The 19,542-nt window shown below is 40.5% G+C and overlaps 1 long non-coding RNA gene across 2 annotated transcripts; it reads right to left on the minus strand.

Moving 5' to 3' along the window:
* Window positions 1-4,434: 4,434 nt before the first annotated feature.
* Window positions 4,435-12,172, minus strand: LOC121141352. Of its 2 annotated transcripts, none has more exons than XR_005878247.1 (3): window positions 12,060-12,172; window positions 11,348-11,425; window positions 4,435-4,579 (listed from the first exon to the last, which is right to left on the minus strand). It is a non-coding gene; the product is annotated as an uncharacterized LOC121141352 (long non-coding RNA). The 2 variants fall into 2 exon arrangements; XR_005878252.1 differs by having other exon boundaries at window positions 12,054-12,172.
* Window positions 12,173-19,542: the final 7,370 nt, after the last annotated feature.

The raw sequence follows: 19,542 nt of genomic DNA on the forward strand, positions 1-19,542 counted from the left end.
TTAAATACTAGCTGCTTTTGACAACACTCAAGTTCCTGTCTTGTTTAGACTTTCCACAGAAACTTCTGGCTCAATCTAACAGTGTCTCACCCGAAATGTTCACCCACATTTCTTTCTTTTTTTTTTTTGTTTTTGGTTTTTGGTTTTTTTTTTGTTTGTTTTTTGTTTTTTGTTTTTTTTTGGGGGGGGGTTTCGAGACAGGGTTTCTCTGTGGCTTTGGAGGCTGTCCTGGAACTAACTCCTGTAGACCAGGCTGGTCTCAAACTCACAGAGATCTGCTTGCCTCTGCCTCCCGAGTCCACCCGCATTTCTAAGAGACTCTTTCAACCCACTAAGTCCAAAGCCAAGCTGCTGAGTTATTCTCAACACCCTGCTGTAGGCAAAAACCTATCCTCTTAAAACTTTCAACTTCATTGTCCAAGGCAAGTACATTTTTTCTAGTCATTTTCTCAGGCCAAATGTCTTGAAGCTACAGTGTCAGCATGCCTTATAAAGGTGTGTATGGGAATTTTCATAGTAGTTTTATAAGAGCGTCTAGCTGTAAATACTCAGGTAAACATAAGCAAAATATTATATAGAAATGTGATATAGCCAGGCAGTGGTGGTGCACGCCTTTAATCCCAGCACTCGGGAGGCAGAGGCAGGCGGATCTCTGTGAGTTTGAGGCCGGGCTGGACCGACAGCCTCCAAAACAAGTAAAAACCAAAAAAAAAAAAAAAAAAGAAATGTGATATAACGAAATGCTATTCACCAACAAAAATGACTGCTCATACAGATAACAATGTGGATAATTTTGAAAAATAATTATACCAAGGGAAAGAAGATAAAACAATAGAAGAGAACTGGTGTCTCTGGTGTCTCTTCTATGTTTTATCTTCGTAAAACTTCAGAAAATTCAAATTTATCTATAGGTTTGGGATAGAGGGGGAGGCAGAAGAGAGGAACCACAAAGAGTACAAGGAAGCTGTTAACAGTGGCAGCTGTGTTTACAGCCTTGGTTGTGACAGAAATTGTGTGTATCACAAACACAGAAAAGTCAAAACTTATATCCACCTTAGATCTATGTGGTTGATCTGTGAGCAGTAGTTCAACACAGCTATCACAGAGCACACTTTCATGACTAAGATATCTATTGTTTTGGAAAACACAAGGTCATCCTTATGCACCTGGAAAGGTATTTATATAAATGACTAAAACAGGAAAAACTACCGACCTTTCACCTTTCAACTTCTGAAACTGCCAGCATGAACTCAAAACACTCAGATAAATCAAAAATGTGTTTATTATTTTCCAAATCTTGAACTAGTTTTATTTTTAAAAAGTAAACATACCAAAATTATATTTTTGCAGTGGCTGAGTGGGAAAATTATTCTAAAATAGCACCTGTGCCCCCCAAAATACAAGGACACCCATAAGAAAGCAATGGGATATTTTTACATACCAAAATACAAGTGTAAATGAGCTGCTAACCATTCAAACCAAGGTCTATTAGGCTGTGCTTGTGTGAGTGCATGTTTGTATAACAATTAAACAAAAATAGGCCATGAATTTGGAAGAGAGCAAGGCATGGTGAGTCGGAAGGGTTGGAGGAAGGAAAGGGAGAAGGGTAAAATGATGTAGTTATATTATAGTTTCAAAACATTAGCAATTGTTTTTAAAATGCACACAGATGTGTGTTTTATTCATCTCCCAGTTTCTTCTCGACCCTGTCAAAATTAACTATCACACTGTCTACTGTTGACACGAGAGAGAACCTGTACTGGTTTGTTGCTAAAGATAACTAAATAATCCCCAGATGTATTAGAAGCCAAATGATTATATGTGCTTATCTCTGTAAAGGCTAGATCCCTTCCCAGCCTGCTAGCTAAGATTAAGTGTAACATCTATAAAGAGCTAGATTTTTGCTCCTTATGTGTTTTTTCTTTCCATTAATTATATATGACAATATTAATATTAATGTAGAAATTAATTAATATAGAAATTAAATGAATCTTCAATTGCCTATAACACCAAATGGAGACATGTGTGTGTGTGTGTGCGCGTGTGTGTGTGCGCGCACGCGCATGTGTGCATGTTTGATTTTGTACCTCTTTGTCCATTTGCACATGAAAGAAAAAATTTTGAGGAGGGCTTATAGCACAGATTCCTTTTAAGATAAAACAATACCTTAAGATACTAGTCAGATGAAGATTTTAAGGCATCAATCATTTAAAAAACCATGTGTACATTAAATCATTTTTCATCTTTCACTTAGAAAGTGACACAAGTTACTGCCAATCCTCAAATTTCTCAAAATCCATAAAAATTATTTTAACAGTATTTAAAAGCTTCTTGCAAGGACCAAATGAGATTATGTCAACGAGATCTCCGTTGTTGATAAATGTTTGAAACTGCTGTGTTACTAGAACCAGTATCCACTCAATGAGCACTCATCCAAGAGAAAGCCTCCTGGAAATGGCATCATGGAAAGACTACAGAATTTCTTACAACAATTACGTTCATACCCTTGGTCCTGAAGCTTGTGAGTCTGTGATGTATGTAGTAAAGGCAACAAGTTTTCCGCATCTCGAATTCTCTGTCTGAACACTGGAGGTGGGACGCCATCTCAGGAATAATGTCAGGGCCATAAAGGCACTTGGGGGCTGCCTGCACTTAGACCAGATGGTTCTGGACAGAGGAACTATTACAGGGGGAGTTTATCTGCATAATTATTTTTATTTATTCTTTCATAATTTTATATTGGTATACAATGTACTTATTATAGTTATATCCACCCAAACATCTCCCCTTTTATTTTTTGTCTTAATACCCCATTGTTTCTAAGCAGTCTGTCCACATGTGCACACGGATGGAGACCATGCCCTGGACCAAGGGCAACCTACCAGTGACTATGAAGTAGAATTTCTTCTGTAAATGCACATTTTACTGTCTGTGGTGGGTACCTGATAGGTACAACACATGGCTCTAAACTTCTTAATATGTTTGGGGCCTGCCCTATTTCAAGATTATTGCCAAAATCATCATCCACTCGAGGAGTTCAAGATGTTAAGATCCTTATTTTCCCAGGCCCCGTTGGTAAACAGAAGGAGGCATGTGATCTAGACTGTACAAAGGAACAAAATGGAGAAACATAGTTTGTGCAATGGTGCACTTAGAGCTATAGTCAGTTCAAAGACGTCATGGGGGCTAGATTGATAGACTCATAGCAGTCAGAGTACAAGGCTTTACATCTGAAGAAAGACCAAGATGAGAACAAAGGTCTCGAGAGCCCACGCTGTCTCTCCTTCCAGTGCAGTCGCAGGGAAGAGCAGCAGAATTCAAGAGGCAGAGGTGACTCCACACCACTCATTTCTCCTACTCAGAGCTGTAGAGAAGTGGTTTACTCATAGATGGCTTGTGTTTGACTCCTAATCCTATGCCCAGAAAACTGGCCTTGAGTTTGATTCCCCAGTGCTTTTTAAGTTTCCCAATACTCTTAACAAATGCCTCATTTCTTTTGACTATGAATCAGACTCATAGGCTGGGCAAGACCACTTCCTGGTAGTGTTGATATTTCTTCTAGTAAACCTTGATTCCGCCGACTCACAAGCCCGGGCTACTAAGAACCAAAATGTGCTGGTGACCACAGGGTTGTGAATGTGATCAATACCAATTATACAGAACAGAGGAGACGCAGACCCACCAGGCTCAGGCAAATGATCGCAAAGTAGTCTGTGTGATGGCACAGACCTTCAATCTCTGCACTCAGGAGGCTGGAGGAGAATTTCAAGTTCAAAGACAGTCTGGGCTACCCTGTCTCACACAACATGTGGAAAATAAGGAAAGGAAAGCTTCAGTAATTAGAGAAAAGAGAACATGTCTGGTCTGAAAATGAGATGCTCGTGGGTTTGGACGCTTGGTCCCAGCTGTGGAACAATGCTGGATGAAATGAGTTACTGAGAGTGGATCTTGAGACAGCCCAGGCCCTACTTCCTGTTCACGCCTGATTCCTCAGTATGAATGCAATGTGACCAGTTAGACTTCTCCTGCCACCAAGTCTTCCCTGCTTCCTGCTGTGTCTTCTTGAACTGCAAATCAAAATAAACCCGTTCTCCCTTAAGTCATCTTTGTTGTGGTATCTTATCATGGCAACAGGAAAAGAAACTAAGAGCTTTGTCAAAGCTGAACAGCTGTAAATCAACATGAGCCAGTATGAATTTGCATTCACCTAAGGCACTATTGTTGTACTGGTTGTAAATAATTTGGTTCCCATAGCATCCACATAAATTGAGTTAAGCATGTGTTTTCTCCTTCTTAATTACACAGACAAAGCTCAGTCTTCCAATGCTACTCTATGTCTACTACTCTATGCAGTTAGCCATGTCACAAGCATTATATGCACACACACACACACACACACACACACAATTCTAAGAGCACAGTTTGATACATAGTTTTAATGAATGTTAGCTATTATCATCATTGTCATTGGAGGAGTTAATAAAGATCTGCCTTCATGCCCATGAGTGTAGATGGCTTCCAAAGTCAGTGGTAAATATAGCTGCAACAGGTGCAGGCTCACACCACAGCATCATTCATCCTGAAAAAGAGGTGGTGTTACTGAGGGATCACCGAAGGGCAGGCAGCTATAAGACTCATGTAAATACAGGCTGACACAATTTCCTTCACAGTGTGAGTACTTAAAGGGCATCTGTGAACTAAGTGAATGAGCACATGTTAGCTGGGTAGGTAGGTGGGCAGCTGTGTAGACTCTGAGGGGAAAATATTGGCAGAAAACCACAGTAGCAATACTGCAGATGTGTGTGAACAGTAGTAGCAGTAGTTGACTACAATAAAGTTATCTTAAGTAGATGGAAAGTATTTGGATCATTTGCTGTATGTTAATGAATATCAGGTTCATAATGAATTTGGACTTGAATTTTCATCTTTAGAGGGAGGGGATGGAACATTTACAGTTACATTTTAAGAAGATTTTATCTAACAACAGAGCATTTTGATGAAGGTTTCATGCTGGCAGTGTAATTTTACAATATGAAAAGAATATTGACATGCTACTGTAAAGTATACATAAAGGCCACAATGTTTCATACTCTAAAAAAAGTTGAGATTTAATTTCCAAAAATTATACATACATATGTTACATATATATTTCTAGGATAGAATATGATGTAATGATGCATATAGATATTATAGGATGATTAAATCAAGCTAATTAATATATGTACCACATCATATACCTATTTGTTTATTTAAAATCTACTTTTAAAAATAATTTCCAAAATATATGATATCTGATCATATTCCAAACATAGCTCAATTTTAAACAACCATACATGAGGATTTGGTCAAGAACAAGCAGGGACTACATCCTTTAAAAATCACTGAGACCATTGAAAGCCAGGTAGAACAATAGTATTTACAAAATTCAATTCAAAATGAGCTGTTACAATCTGGAAGCAATGTTCAGAAGTCCAGTTTTGGGAAGTGGCTGGATCATAAGGGCTCTGACATTATCAGTGGAGTAATTCATTAATTGCTTCATTGTTTAATGGGCTATTGGGAGATGATGGAGATTTGTTAGGTGGGACATAGCTAAAAGGATTTAGTCCTAGGGGACCATATCTTATACCTATATACATGCCTTCAATCCACCTTCTGGACCTATGTGATGAGCCTCTTTGCCTTACCATACACAGTCCACATTGTGATATTCTGCACATAGTATCTTAGTGAGTTTCTATTGCTGTGAAGAGACACCATGACCATGGCAACTCTTATGAAAGAAAACATTTAATTGGGGCTGGCTTGCACTTTCATAGTGCATTATCATCACCATGATGGAAGGCATGGCCATGTGCAGACTGACATAGTGCTGGAGTAGGAGCTGAGAGTTCTACGTCTTGATCCGAAGGCCATCAGGAAGCAATGTACCACACTGAGTGTAGCTTGAACGAAGGAGACCTCAAAGCTTACCCTCACAATGACACGCTTCTCCCAATAGGGCCATACCTACTCCAACAAAACCACACCTCCTAATAGTGCCACTCCCTACGGGGCTCTTTTTCTTTCAAACCACCACACAGAGCAAGGGCTCAAGGTGCTATAGCTAAAGCAGTCAACCAAAATTTGTGTCTCTTCCTACATGTTGACTTGCTCAGGTATTTTTGTCACAGCAATGAAAATCTGCCTAACACATGATCTTATGATAATATATGGCTACTTCAAAATCATTCATGTGATGGAGGCAAATGTAAACCAATTCTTCAGTGCAAATATAAAAATATTATTCTTAAATTTAAAACCACACAGAAAAGTTCAGTGTTTTCATGATTGTGTGCCGTGGAAGTATATTTAAAATTTTACTATTCTTTTGACAAATTAACTATCAAACCATAGCCAAGAGGAAACAGACTTTAATGCCATCACCAGCTTCAAAGAAATGTATGCAATTAAGTATTAATGACCAAGACAGAAAAACCATGTTTTTACATATGTCTACAATTCAAGTTAGTGTCCTCACTGTGAAAGCAGCTATAGATTTCCATGTGACAGCGTACAATGAGGGCAGCAGGGAGGTGGGAAACACAAAGTTCTATATTTAAGAGTTCATATTTCAATGTAAACTTCCATTCACATTCATTCAACAATTCATTTCTCCTAAATTTTTGGCAAGGATGACTGACCACTCTATAAAGAACAACAGATTTTTAAAAATGACTACAATTGTTTGCATGAAGCTAATAATTGAACTCCTGTAGAAAACTTTACATGGGTTTGGACTTTGAAAAAAAGCAAAACCAACAATGGGTATCTTCTAATCCCCCGTTAAGGACTCAAGCCAAGATTACTCAAATTTAGCTGGACATGATAAATAAATAAGGCAGAAACCAGGCCCACTTGGATTGAATTTGAACAGCTGTCGGTGGTGTCTAGACCATTAATGACACAGTATTTCAAAAGCAAAATACTAAATGGTTAAGTATTTCCAGGGCCTGAGCTAGAAGCACAAAGCCAACTCGTTTTTCGTAAACTGTTCCCCAGATATTTCTAAACACCTGTTCCAAGAAAACATTTCCTATGTTTAGATAGTGAAAAGATTCAAACCAAGGAACAAGGTCACAATGACATGAGCTTGAATTCCCAAACAAACATGTGTGAGAGAGCAATTGGCAAGCGTGACTTTTTTTTTTCCCTAGCAAAAGTACTTTAAGTGCAACTTAATAAAAGGCAGATTTGAGGAGCAGATGATTAGAATTATGGAATACATGCAGCCCATATTTTCTGTTGTGAAAACTATTTATAAACACAAGATCAAGCATAGTTTTAAAATGCTACACCGCAGAGATTAATAAAGAGCGGAGTCACTTGAGGACAGTCCTGCTTCTTGTAATGAGGATCCCATCTCAACTCCAGCCACATCTCCAGAGTCATAACCCTCTGCACGGAAAGCTGGAATCCACAATGGTATGGTAATCGTTTCAAGAGGTTGCAATTAAAAATTTGCAAATCAGTATAAAAGTAGTAGCGGCAGGTCCCCAGAGCCCCCATGGGATCTTACTTCATGTCTTGGGGCACAGTCACCTAATAGTTAAATCTTATGCACATTTCTGGTCTCCGCAAATCACAGGGGGCATTGCGAATTTGCCCAGTGTTCAAAGCAAATCAATACAGATAATTAAAGGCTTGGGAAACAAGGCCGACCGGCAAAGGTGAAAGGAACTAGAAACATCTCTAATTCCGTGGGGGCAGAACTTTCCAGCACCCTCCCACTCCCCTACCCTGGGAACAGTGAGAGCAATACTCTAGGTAATATGAATCTGTAGAAAAAGTCCGTCATTTAGCCCAAGGAGAAAAATGACAAGGACATGAAAACAGTCCTCAGATATGCGATGCCTGTTATTGTGGAAATGGTAACCAGCTGTCCCTGTCTCCACCCAGTTTGGAGCAAAGAAGGATGGTGAAGGCCCAAGCAGCAAAGGTTGTTTTGCTTACCCTGTGACCAACTTGTTTCAGGTTGTCAGTACTTTCCTAGCTTGGCCAATTAGTCCCATCCTGTGAGACTTCTGGACCAACCCCAACAGGGTACGATTAGCATTACAGACGCTTAAGGGAAAGATTCTCATGACTGGGAAAATGAGCTGAATCCAGTCAAAGCACACCTGGGAGACTTTCCAACTGCAGGTTCTATAAAAACCATCATCTCACAATTATTCCTTATCAGGGCAATGAGGGCAGTGATAGAAACAGAAATGGTTTTATTTTCTGTCAAAGTAGCTTTGTACTGCTTTTTAGCTCAACAAAACACCACTGAGTATACATCTCAGGGTTGAACAGAGTGCTAAGTAATATCACCTGAAGACACAAGAAATAAGTGTGAAACCCAAAGCCAGAGTACAATAACTACCACGCAAAATGCCAGTCTGCCCTGTGCTTTGCTGAGGCTAACCTGGTCAGGTAAAACGCGGGCTGGTGGTAGATAGCAGAACTTGGCATTATGCAGAGCCTGGCATGTGTGCTTAAGAAAGAGCTTGTACCAATTGTAAAACTTACTATGTATCATTTTACTGATCTATAAAATGAAGATAATGTCATTAGCTCCGTACAATAGCAATCTAAGAATTTCTTTAAAAAGACCTTTACTGTGAAGTAATGTTATATTGGAAAACGAGTCTATTAAATAAGAACATAACTGGGAGACAGGAAGTGAGGTACACACCAATAATACCTCCACTGGAGAAACTCAGGCAGGAGGATTGCCTAAACTTCAAGGTCATAGCAAAATCCTTCCTCAGAAACCTAAAAGAACATAAACAGGCTCAGGAAATGAGATCCTGAAAATGTTACACATTGAATACAAAAATTCTATGAAGATTTTTCTCTTTATCCCCCTTTTACAATTTAGGGGACTTCGGCAAAGAAACTTGGTCAAAAGCAGTAGACTTGATAGCCAGCCCCAGAACGTATGACCTAGTCCCTGTTGTTCCAAGGGCTGACTTCCTAAAACCCCACCGCACGTCAAAACCGTATGAAGCGCCAGACCTTGTAGGTATGTGGTTTGTTCAAACGCAGACCAACACTCGGTGAAGTTCAGCTTATGAGTTAGGCTCAGGAAGACCTCAGCAATAATGAGCAGTAACGAAATGTAACAACAACATGCCACAATAAATCGCCAGCATTGCTATCTTGGCATTTGGGGTCACTGTCAAGAAAGATAACTTGAGCCATGCAGGCTCTGCGATCCCATGACAGCTGGTCTGACAACTGAGATGGGTACCCATTCTGGACCTGATGCTGTCTGTTCTCCATTTGATTCATTTTTATTTCTGTGGAAATACAAACACATGTAACATGTAACCAGCGCATGGATCATAAGTACAAATAAAATCATCTGCTTTCTACCACCGTGAAGGAGCCTAGCAGCTGTCTCTTTGCTATATTCTCCCTGTTGCCTCAGGAAACCTCCTTCCAGAACAAACGGCAGTTTGAAATCTATGCAATGAGACTTTTGCAACATGTACATATGCCTAAGCAACACGCTGTGAAATGCCACGGTTTTATGATTAGGCTAATTGATATTAAGCACTATAGTCTGATATTTTGACCAAATACTATACTCTTAACAGTTAATTCACATAGACCTTGCAACTACAGTGCACTAATTCTCACCACTGTAACTTACTCATTCCCCTGAGTTCAGTAACATGTACTGTTTCATGTTATTGCTGCTATAATTAATCCTGCTAAAAGCAGGCAATATGTGGGAGCATTTTGAAAGTGTTTTGTAGAAGCTCAATTTCCAGGTTGACAAATGCTAAGCTTTATAACGCCAAATTGTTTTCTGAAACATCCGGTTCACAATTCCATCAGTTACACATGAGAGATTTGTTTAGAAAGTTTTTTCAAATATACATAAATTATAGGTAATAATAGCGCTCATTATGAGATTTTTTCATACATGATGTATGTAACTCATATTCACCCCATTTCTTCTCTTGGCCCCCTCCCATTAATACCCTTTCCCTAATTATTACCCCTACCTTCATGTCTTTATGTGTCATGCGTGTGTGACCTAGTAAGATTAATTGAGGTTACCTACAGGAGATTTCTCAACAGACATCGAATATGCCCAGCATATTACTGTTTGCCAACCTAATGGATGGGAAACCCTATTTCATTGTTCTCTTAATTTTGCATTTCCTGTTTCCAGTGAAGATACCAATATTCATACATTCGTAGCTATTTATCTTCTTATAAGAAGCTCTACCCATCTTTTGCCTACACCCTTTTCATTCCAGTTTTATCTTCATTAATTTAAAAGTGATTAATTTTTTTCTAAGTCCAAGTCTTTTGTTCACCTAATTTTTTCCCTAATATTGTGTCACATGAGAGGAAATGGCCCCCATAGGCCCACAGGGACTGGCACTGTTAGGAGGAGTGGCCTTGTTAGAGGAAATGTGTCACTGGGGTTGGGCTTTGAGGACTCAGATGCTCAAACCAGGCCCGTGGCTCGCTGACTGTTCCTCCTGCCTGTGGATCCAGATGCAGAACTCTCAGCTCCTTGTCCAGCACCGTGTCGGCCTGTCTGCCACCCTGCTTCCCTCCATGAAGACAATGGAGTAAACCTCTGAACTGTGAGCCAGCCCCAATTAAATGTTTTCCTTTATCGGAGTGGCCATGGTCATGGTGTCTCTTCACACCAGTACCACTAAGACAAGGAATATGCCACAAGGAGGCCAGGCAGGTGGCAGCAGGCCGCCACATGCTGAGCAGGGGAACTTTAGAGAAAGTGAAATCCTGTGTTAGGGAAGACAAAAGTGTGAGGAAAGTGTTCCTAGGAAAGGACTAGAAAAAAGGAAGGGGAAAGTCATGCTTTTCTGAGTAGGCCAGAAAAACAAATAGGATTACAAAGCAGCAGGGCTGAGCTCTGTAAAACACGACTGTATTGTCACGTTTTAATGGTGTCCTGTGATGAATAGATGTCTTAATCTAAGCACAGGCAAATTATTTACCTGTCTGTTCCTTATTTTTAATAACTTTCTTTTCCCTGGAGGTTATTTTATACATATTATGCCAAATTGCATCTTTTTCATGAGTGATCTTTATTATATCATACATTTACATTTTTTTTTTGGTTTTTCGAGACAGGGTTTCTCTGTGGCTTTGGAGGCTGTCCTGGAACTAGCTCTTGTAGACCAGGCTGGTCTCGAACTCACAGAGATCCGCCTGCCTCTGCCTCCCGAGTGCTGGGATTTAAGGCGTGCGCCACCAACGCCCCATTTACATTTTTTTATTCTTCTCTCACACAATACACCCCAACTGAAGTGTTTCCTCCCTCTACTCCTCTTACCTCGCCTCTCCCCCAGATCCATGCTTCCTCCATTTCCCTTCAGAAAAGAACAGGTCTCCCAGTGGCATCTGCTAAACACTGCATAACAAGATGTAATAAGACTAGGCACAAAGCCTCTAATTGAGCTAAAAGAGCAATCTAGTAGGAGAAAAAGGGTCCTAAGAGTAGGCAAAAGAATCAGAGACAGTCCTGCTCCCACTGTTAGGTCCCACAAGAACAAGGCACGCAACTGTAACATATATGCAAGGAACCTACCACAGACCCACGAGGGGTCTGTGTTTGTGACTTCAGTCTCTGAAGTCCATATGAGCCATGCTTAGATGATTCTGTGGGATGTGTTCTTATGGTATCCTTGATACCTTTGACTCCTACAATTCCTCCTCCCCGCTTCTGTGGGGTCCCAAGCTCCAAGGGGAGGGACCTGATAGAAACATCCAACCTGGGCTTTCTCTCTGCTTATGTTTGGCTGTGTGTGAGTAAAAAATGTGCAGAGAATGAAGGAAAAATTGAGAAAAGATGAAAACAGAATGTGAACAAATAAGACATAAAATGGAAGAAAAGACCGAGAGAAAAGAAGTAGCATGAGAGAAGAAAACGTTCAGGCTCAGGAAGCTGAGGAGCAGCCAGCAAAGGCTGGGTTGTGTGCAAATCACTAGCACATCCATTCACAGCTATGGCATCACCCGTTCTCCAGAATGACACTTACACTCACCGGCTGCGGGCTCCCATTGCATGAATCAGAGACCCCTCACAATCGACAGGTTTAAAACCATGCCATCTGTCCCCAACACACCTTCCTTCCCTAAACATAAGCTGCAGCCAGCGTATCCATGGACCCCACATCTGTGGACTCAGTGAGTCATGAATTGAACTGTTAGCAAAATTCCGGAATGTTTCAAAATGAAAAATTTGGATTTGCTGCCTGCCAAGCACCACACTGACAACTGAATTAAAGTCAGTGAGGTGATGTGTGGTGCTTCCTGCTGCAGCCGCCTGCTGTCTTCACAGATCCGTATTTGCTTTGGCTCCTGCAGAAGAGGAGACAGAAAGACAACAGTAAAACAAGACCCTCTGAGTCAACTGGGCAAGGCACATGTGAGCTCACCACAGAGACTGAAGCAGCAAGTGCTGGACAAACGTGGGCCTGCACTAGGTCCTCTGGGTGTATAACTATTAGTTTAGTGTTTTTATATGACTCTGGACTGTGAGAACGAGTGAGTCTCTGGCTCTTGTGCCTGCTCTTGGGACTCTTTTCCTCCCGTTGACTTGCCATGTCCAAGTTCGATACAATAGTTTTTGCCTCAGTTTACCATATTTTATTTTGTCGTGTTTGGTTGTTATATCTTAGAAGCCTGTTCTTTTCTAATGAGAGAGGGAAAGGAAGGGACCTGGAAGGGACTGGGAGGACTGGGCATGGACTGGGCTTTTGAAACCTCACACACACCCCCAGTGACACACTTCCTCCAGAGGACCACATCTCCTAATCCTCCTAATACTTTCAAACAGTGCCACTCTCCAGTGACTAAGCATTCAAATACATGAGCCTATGGAGGCATTCTTGTTCAGACCACCAAATAGGGTTTCACTATGTAGCCCTGACTGTCCTGGAATTTACTATGTAGACCAGGCTGGCCCCTAACTCACAGAGGTCTGCCTGCCGCTGCCTTTCAGGTGCTAGGAGTAAAGGCAACTGCCACACCACTGTGTCAGCTACATATCCTGTTCTTATTTTTCCCTCACTGTACTGTCCCCATTCTTTCCCTGTTCCATTCTTGCTGTCGCCCTCCGCTAACCGTCTCCATTGTGTTTTCATGTCATACGTGTGCATTCCACTCTCCTGACCCTTCCTTTGTGATCTCTTCTTCCCTTCTTACTTATGGTCTCTTTTCTGTTGTACTCTCTCTCTCTCTCTCTCTCTCTCTCTCTCTCTCTCTCTCACACACACACACACACACACACACACACACACCACATATTCATGCTTCACACATGAGAGCGCACATAAATATCTTCACATTACCCTTATGTCTGGGTAATTTTGACTTTGACCCTCCCTACTTTCCTTCTCCTCCTTCTTGAATCCCTAGTTCCAAAGACAACAGTACATTTTTTGTATAAAATTAGAAAACAGGTAACACCACTGTTATAAAATATGTAGCAAAAAAGGAAGAAAACCAGTGGGTTTCATCATAGTAACAGAGTGGCCAGACACAGCGGGTCTCGGTCATGAGCTCTGATGACACAGTCAGAAGCATTGAGCTAAGTGTCCCAGACTCTTTTGATTATGCATTAGCTTATACACTTGCTAGAAAAACCTTTAAGTTTTTATACCAACTCCAACTTCTAGGTACCACTCAAACAAATTCTCCCAATGACCAATGAACATGGTAGAAGAAGAGAGACACATGAAATGTTTTTACGGTCCACTCCAGACCCCGCACAGAATTTCCTCAGGGTTTGGTGTGGTTTCCCTGTGGTTGGTTTATTTTCTCATACACTGTAGTAGCAACGCTTTGTGGGTCAGAAGAGTTTATCAGCTGCCATCTTTCCCCTCTTGTGAAATTAAGACTTTGGTTTCTTTCTCTAAACCCTGTATTTTCATGGGCATGCCTTTTTTTATTTTGTCTGATCACTGTCCAGCTTCCAAATAAGCTAGATCGTCCACAAAGGCTTTGCTGTTTCACTGACAGTTACCTCTGAAGATGGGAACGGAAGCACATTGGTTTTAGGAGTTGTTATTTCTAACTCAGAATCATGCTGTTTCATAAGAAATATCTTATTCCTACCAGAAAACTGCCAGCAATATTTGGCTTGGTTTACTTCAACTTGGATAAGGAATCCCAGCCTGTCATAACTGATACTTAGCGAAGTTCCCATTCAGAGCGAGGAACATATGCATGTTATCAAGTCATTATCTCATGACTGTCATCAATTCCAAGTGTGCGCTGGACATGCCTGTCTACCCTTAGCCTGAGAAGGAAATTAAAAAGCCAATAGTTACCAGGCTGTGGAGAAAATGGTGTAAGTTAGATTGTGGTAAAATTAAGATTCAACCATCTATGCAAGCAAATTTAGAAAAGTTGAAAAAAAGTTGGCCTGATGAGTAAGTTTGGTTTTATTCTCCTTTATCACATTAAGAAAATTCATCAATTTTCCAGAAGGTCTCAATGTCTCTAAAAGTCTGATGATAGGAAAATGCTTCAATAAAATTCAGGGTGACCATGGGCTACAACAGGAAATGTGAGCCATAGTTCCTCTTATCTCTATGACAGAAACTTTGTCTTCCATGTTTACAGAAAAAAACATTTTTTAAAAAACTAAAAGCAATAATAGAAGAAGGAGAAGGGTCAGTGGTTTTCCTCCTTTGCTACAGGATCTGAATGACTTTGGTCCTAGACCTCTTTTCTTCCATATCAGCAGGATGTTTCAGAAAGGACACCGACCAGAGTGTGGGAACAGAAGGTGAAGCAGAAGTTCTTCCCAGAGTCTTCCCATTAATCTAGAGCCACATAAAACCAGAAATTAGAGGCTTTGTTTTGTTTCTGTTATTATTCCTGTTACATGTTCCTAAATATGTCACTTGAAATGAGTGTTCCATTTCTTTAAGATTGACTGAAAGTCAAAAGAACTCAATAAAATAAACCAATCACACGATGGCCCAGTGTCAGAGTACCAAGGACTGCTCATCAGTAGATGTGGTCATTGATTTGGACTTTTTGGTTCCATTTCTATAAGCTTAGTTATGAAAGTACATTCATAAATAGACGTGAAATTTTGTTACCTTAAGAATCTCCATGGCAGTTTCCCTTTCCTGACTAAAGCTAGCAATTCCTAAAAGTAAAATATTTTCAACATAGCCTAGATGCATTTGCAAAAAACAGAAGTAAGTGATGTCCTGGTACCCTCGTCAAGAATAAAATTCTAAAGATCTAATGTACCGGTACAACCTCCCACAACTCAAGTTCTTTACTTATTCAGTGGTGTTTCAAATCCTTTATCTGTTCCCTTGCTTGCTTATTTGCTTGCTTGCATATTCTTTCTTTCACCAAGAGTTACAAGATGATAAGACTTGAATACAAAATGATTGCACAATTGCTCACGTGTGGAAGTTTGGTGCATAGCTTAGTGAATGGTATTATCAAGAGATAATTAGATTGCGAAGGTGCTAGTCTCATCAGTTGATGGAGATCACAGGTGAATGGACTATCAAAAGGTAGGTCTATTGAAAGAAATGGGCCACTGCAAGGCTTTGATGATTATATCTCATCCTATCTGTGCCCCTTCTCTTTCTCCTCCCCAGCCTTATTTCTATATAGAAAAAAGAGATTGAAAAAATGAAAAGGTTGTCAAATAGTTGAATTTCTTTGAGAAGAAAGCAAATTAAGGGAACCCCTAAGGATATTTTCTTAGGGAAAAGAAAACTGGCTTGGTAACCAGAGGCAAAGAATCCATAAAACAAAGCAAACAGACACAGAGACTCATCCTGAGAGAACAGAATGAAGCCTCATCAAGGACTTTACTGTACATGTAGATTCCATGGGGTCATTACCAGTAGCTCTTCGTAAGACTTCTGTTTTCCTGGGCAAACCTGAATGATTACAGTTATGCTGTGCCAGGTCCCCCATTTGATATGGTTGTTGGATGAAAAGGTGAGAAAACTAATCTCTTCAGGTCACACAGCCTCAGATTTAGAAGTATGCTTAGTCAGGGAGCTTCAGTAGAGCTACTTACATCTGGACTTGAAGCCAATGCTGGCAGATGATGAGATCCAGGTACCTTTAGACATACAAATATAGTGTGTGTGTTTGGGAGGAATATAAATTATTTCTGACCAAAAGGTAGATTTAAGTTTGTCTACAAATTCTTTGCTTCTTTTCCTACTTAATCTTCACAGGTCTTAGTGACTTGTTTGTTTGTAAAACACAACTTAGGTGGCATAGGAATACTGAATTTAAATGATCAAAATCCTTGTAGCTCCTGTTAAGATCTAATGGATACCATTTTTGATAGCCCTAAGCTACCATCTTTTGGAGGGCGGGAGGTATTTTTTACTTATGTGTAAGTGTGAATATCTGAATGTATGCTGTGTGTGTGCAGGTATCTGTGGAGACTAAAAGAAGGTATCATATCTCCTGACGCTATAGTTATGGGGTTTGCAAAACTCCAAAAATGGGTGCTAGAAACTGGATGTGGGTCCTCTGGATGAACATGAAGCACTCTTTTAACTACTGAGACTTCTCTCTAGCCATAAGCCATCATCTTAAAGTCACAAAATGCCTACAGAGGCCATGGAGGATGAGTGTTCCAGTATGAACTCTAACAAAGTACCATTAAGTGGGAGGCTTGAAGAACAGAAATTTATTTTTCATAGCTCTGAAAGCTAACACAGCCAAGGCCAGCATGCCAGCAGCTCTGGTGTCTGGTGAGCGCTTGCCGTCTGGTTTGTAAACACCATTTCTTTGTACTTTCACCAGGTAGAGAACAGACAAAGAGGTCATGTGCCCATATTTCTTTCCACAGTGCATTGATCTTCTTCACGAGGAACCTAATCACCTGTTAGAGTCTTTGTTTCCAGATACTATCGCTTTGGAGTCAGGATTTCAACATACGAGTTTGGGGGAGAGGGCACAAATATTGAGTCCATAGCAGTAGGACACCATGTGGAGAAAGGCAAGGAAACACTAAATATATGAGGAAAGAAGCCATGTTAACATGAGATGCTACAGTTAAAGGAGCCATGAATTACACCCCATACCATTTCCAAACTCCTCATATATTGATAGAAACCTGGGAAAAAATGGAGGCATAAGCTTCTTAGTGTTGGTAGTTTGCTGAACACCAAGAAACAACCAGAACACTCCCCTCTTCTTCACCCACCATATTCCCTCCCAAGTGGAAAATTTTCTTCTCTTCTAATGTTTTCCATGAATTCTGTCTTTGGGGCTCTAATACATTATAAAGATAGACACATCTAGAATTGATCTTAATTTGGAGCTTTTATTGTTGATACTAGTGTGCATGTCATATTAGGTAATCATTTATAGAACATTTTACCAAAAGACATAAGCCGACCCAGCAAAAACCCTTACTAGAGCCATACGACACGTGGATGAAGACACTTGAGATGATACCAGCCTCCGAAGATATGGAGTTATTCTATCTGGTACCGAAAGGGGAAGAGAAAGGCTGTCTGCACTGAGCACTATCTAATTTGTAGAGTCCACTATGCCTGCATGTTATTGTAAACCATTAAGTTGAGAGAAATTGTTACAGGAAGCCCACCAGAGAGGACGACTCAAACAGTCTACAGGCAATTCAAGGAATTTATTACAGCTGGCTGGGACTGCACTCAGGTATTTGCGTCCCATGTGTGGATCCAAACTTTTAGAGCAAAGAGCTTTAGGCAAAAAGTATATCCCACATCTTTCTTGGCAGCTAGACAGGAAGTATGAACAAGCAGGCTGTTTAACATAAGCTAAGATAAATTATTCAGGGCATCTTAACCTTGTGTTCCTAGAATAGAGCTGGGTGATTTTCACAGGGTTCTCCGTTGAGGAGATAAAATTCCAGCTAAACTTAAAATGGCCTCAGCAAGAATACAAGATGGAGGAACCTCTGCACTGTCTTGTCCTGTCATAAAGTAGCTGACTCAGCAGCAAGAGAGAGAGAGAGAGAGAGAGAGAGAGAGAGAGAGAGAGAGAGAGAGAGAAACAGAGACAGAGACAGAAACAGAGACAGAGAGAATTCCCCCTTCCCAAAACAGGATCACAAATATTCTTATACCCTGTTTGCGGGAAATTTTACTTGTAAAAAATGTTTTAATGTTGTGTGTATCACTTACTCCACAAATCTGTGTCCCCTCTCATGACAATCTCCCAACCTTTGCTAAAACTAAAAAGAATACTTCTGTTTTGACAAGATAATCTCTATTTTTAAATACAATCAGGTTTCCAATGAGGTTGCACCTGAGGTGCAGAAGGCCACAATGTGGTGTCAGTCTAATCTCATGTCCCAAAACGTGTATAACTCCTCGAAGCTATGCACAGTGGTAAATGCATCCATTCATATCATTCACTTTATACTTGTGATACTCTGAGTGCTATTCTTGACATTGAGCTCATATCAATAACGAATGTAGTAAAAGGTCATCTACCATCCTAGATCTTATATTTTCTCTGGGTCAGAATGCATGCATGGGTAAATAATGGGTTAGAAGTGATAGTATTGTCAAAAGAAATGAAGCAAGAAAATGGGGGCAGGAAAACAGAAAGGGAACCATTTAAGTATGATAGGCAGACATGTAGAGGTAAGGGGGATGAGCTTGGTGGAGGCTTCATGTCAAACTCTGGGGGCGGGGTGTGCTTTTCCTGTCTATGTGGTAAAATGTGCTAAGTTGTAGAAACTTCACTAAAGATAGAGGTGATCAGGAACTGACGTGATCATAAATGGTCCCAGCAGTAAGTAAGTAAGCACTGACTCCAAGCCCAAGGTGAGGGTCGCCTAGCCCAGCCCTTGGAGTTCTGGGCACTGAAGAGAGGCAACAGACATAGGGCAAAACTGAAAGATCTTAATCTTTACAGTTCTATGAGAAATTCTCCCGCCCTGGAACAGGATCAGCAGCACAAATAAACAATAAAACATTGCTGGTAACAAAACTCGTTCTTTAGTGCGATCCCCTCCTTCCTGATTATCACCTATCCCTTCTCTCTTTCCTTACTTTACCCATGGGAAATGAAGATAATTTGTGATTTTAATCCTGAAATATCTCTAACTTACTAAAATGCTACAGTCTTACAAGTCACCGTTTCTAACATGATTTGAAAGCCAGTTGTTGGAGCTAAGACTGTTAGGCGGTGAAGTGCTTGCTATACAAGCCTGAGGACCTGAGTAGGATCCATATAAAAAAGTTAGGTGCAGGAGGGTGCTAATCCTAGTGCTGGAGAGGTGGGAATTGGCGAACCCATGGGTTTGATGACCAGTCTTGTTGAATCCATGAGCTTCAAGCTCAGTGAGAGACCCCAACTTAAACAATGACACCCATAGCTCTCAAACTATGTCAGTTTCACCAGTGAACCTTTGTGGTTGAAGGGACAATGTACTCTGGCAATATTTAATGAGTGCTATTACGCTTTCTGAAGCGTGTTTTGGCCAATGAATAAAATAGATGAAAATCTCTGTCCATGTGGAGTTTCATT

This window comes from Mesocricetus auratus, unplaced genomic scaffold, assembly GCF_017639785.1.
Source record: "Mesocricetus auratus isolate SY011 unplaced genomic scaffold, BCM_Maur_2.0 Super-Scaffold_2245, whole genome shotgun sequence".
In the NCBI taxonomy this organism is placed as follows: Eukaryota; Metazoa; Chordata; class Mammalia; order Rodentia; family Cricetidae; genus Mesocricetus; species Mesocricetus auratus.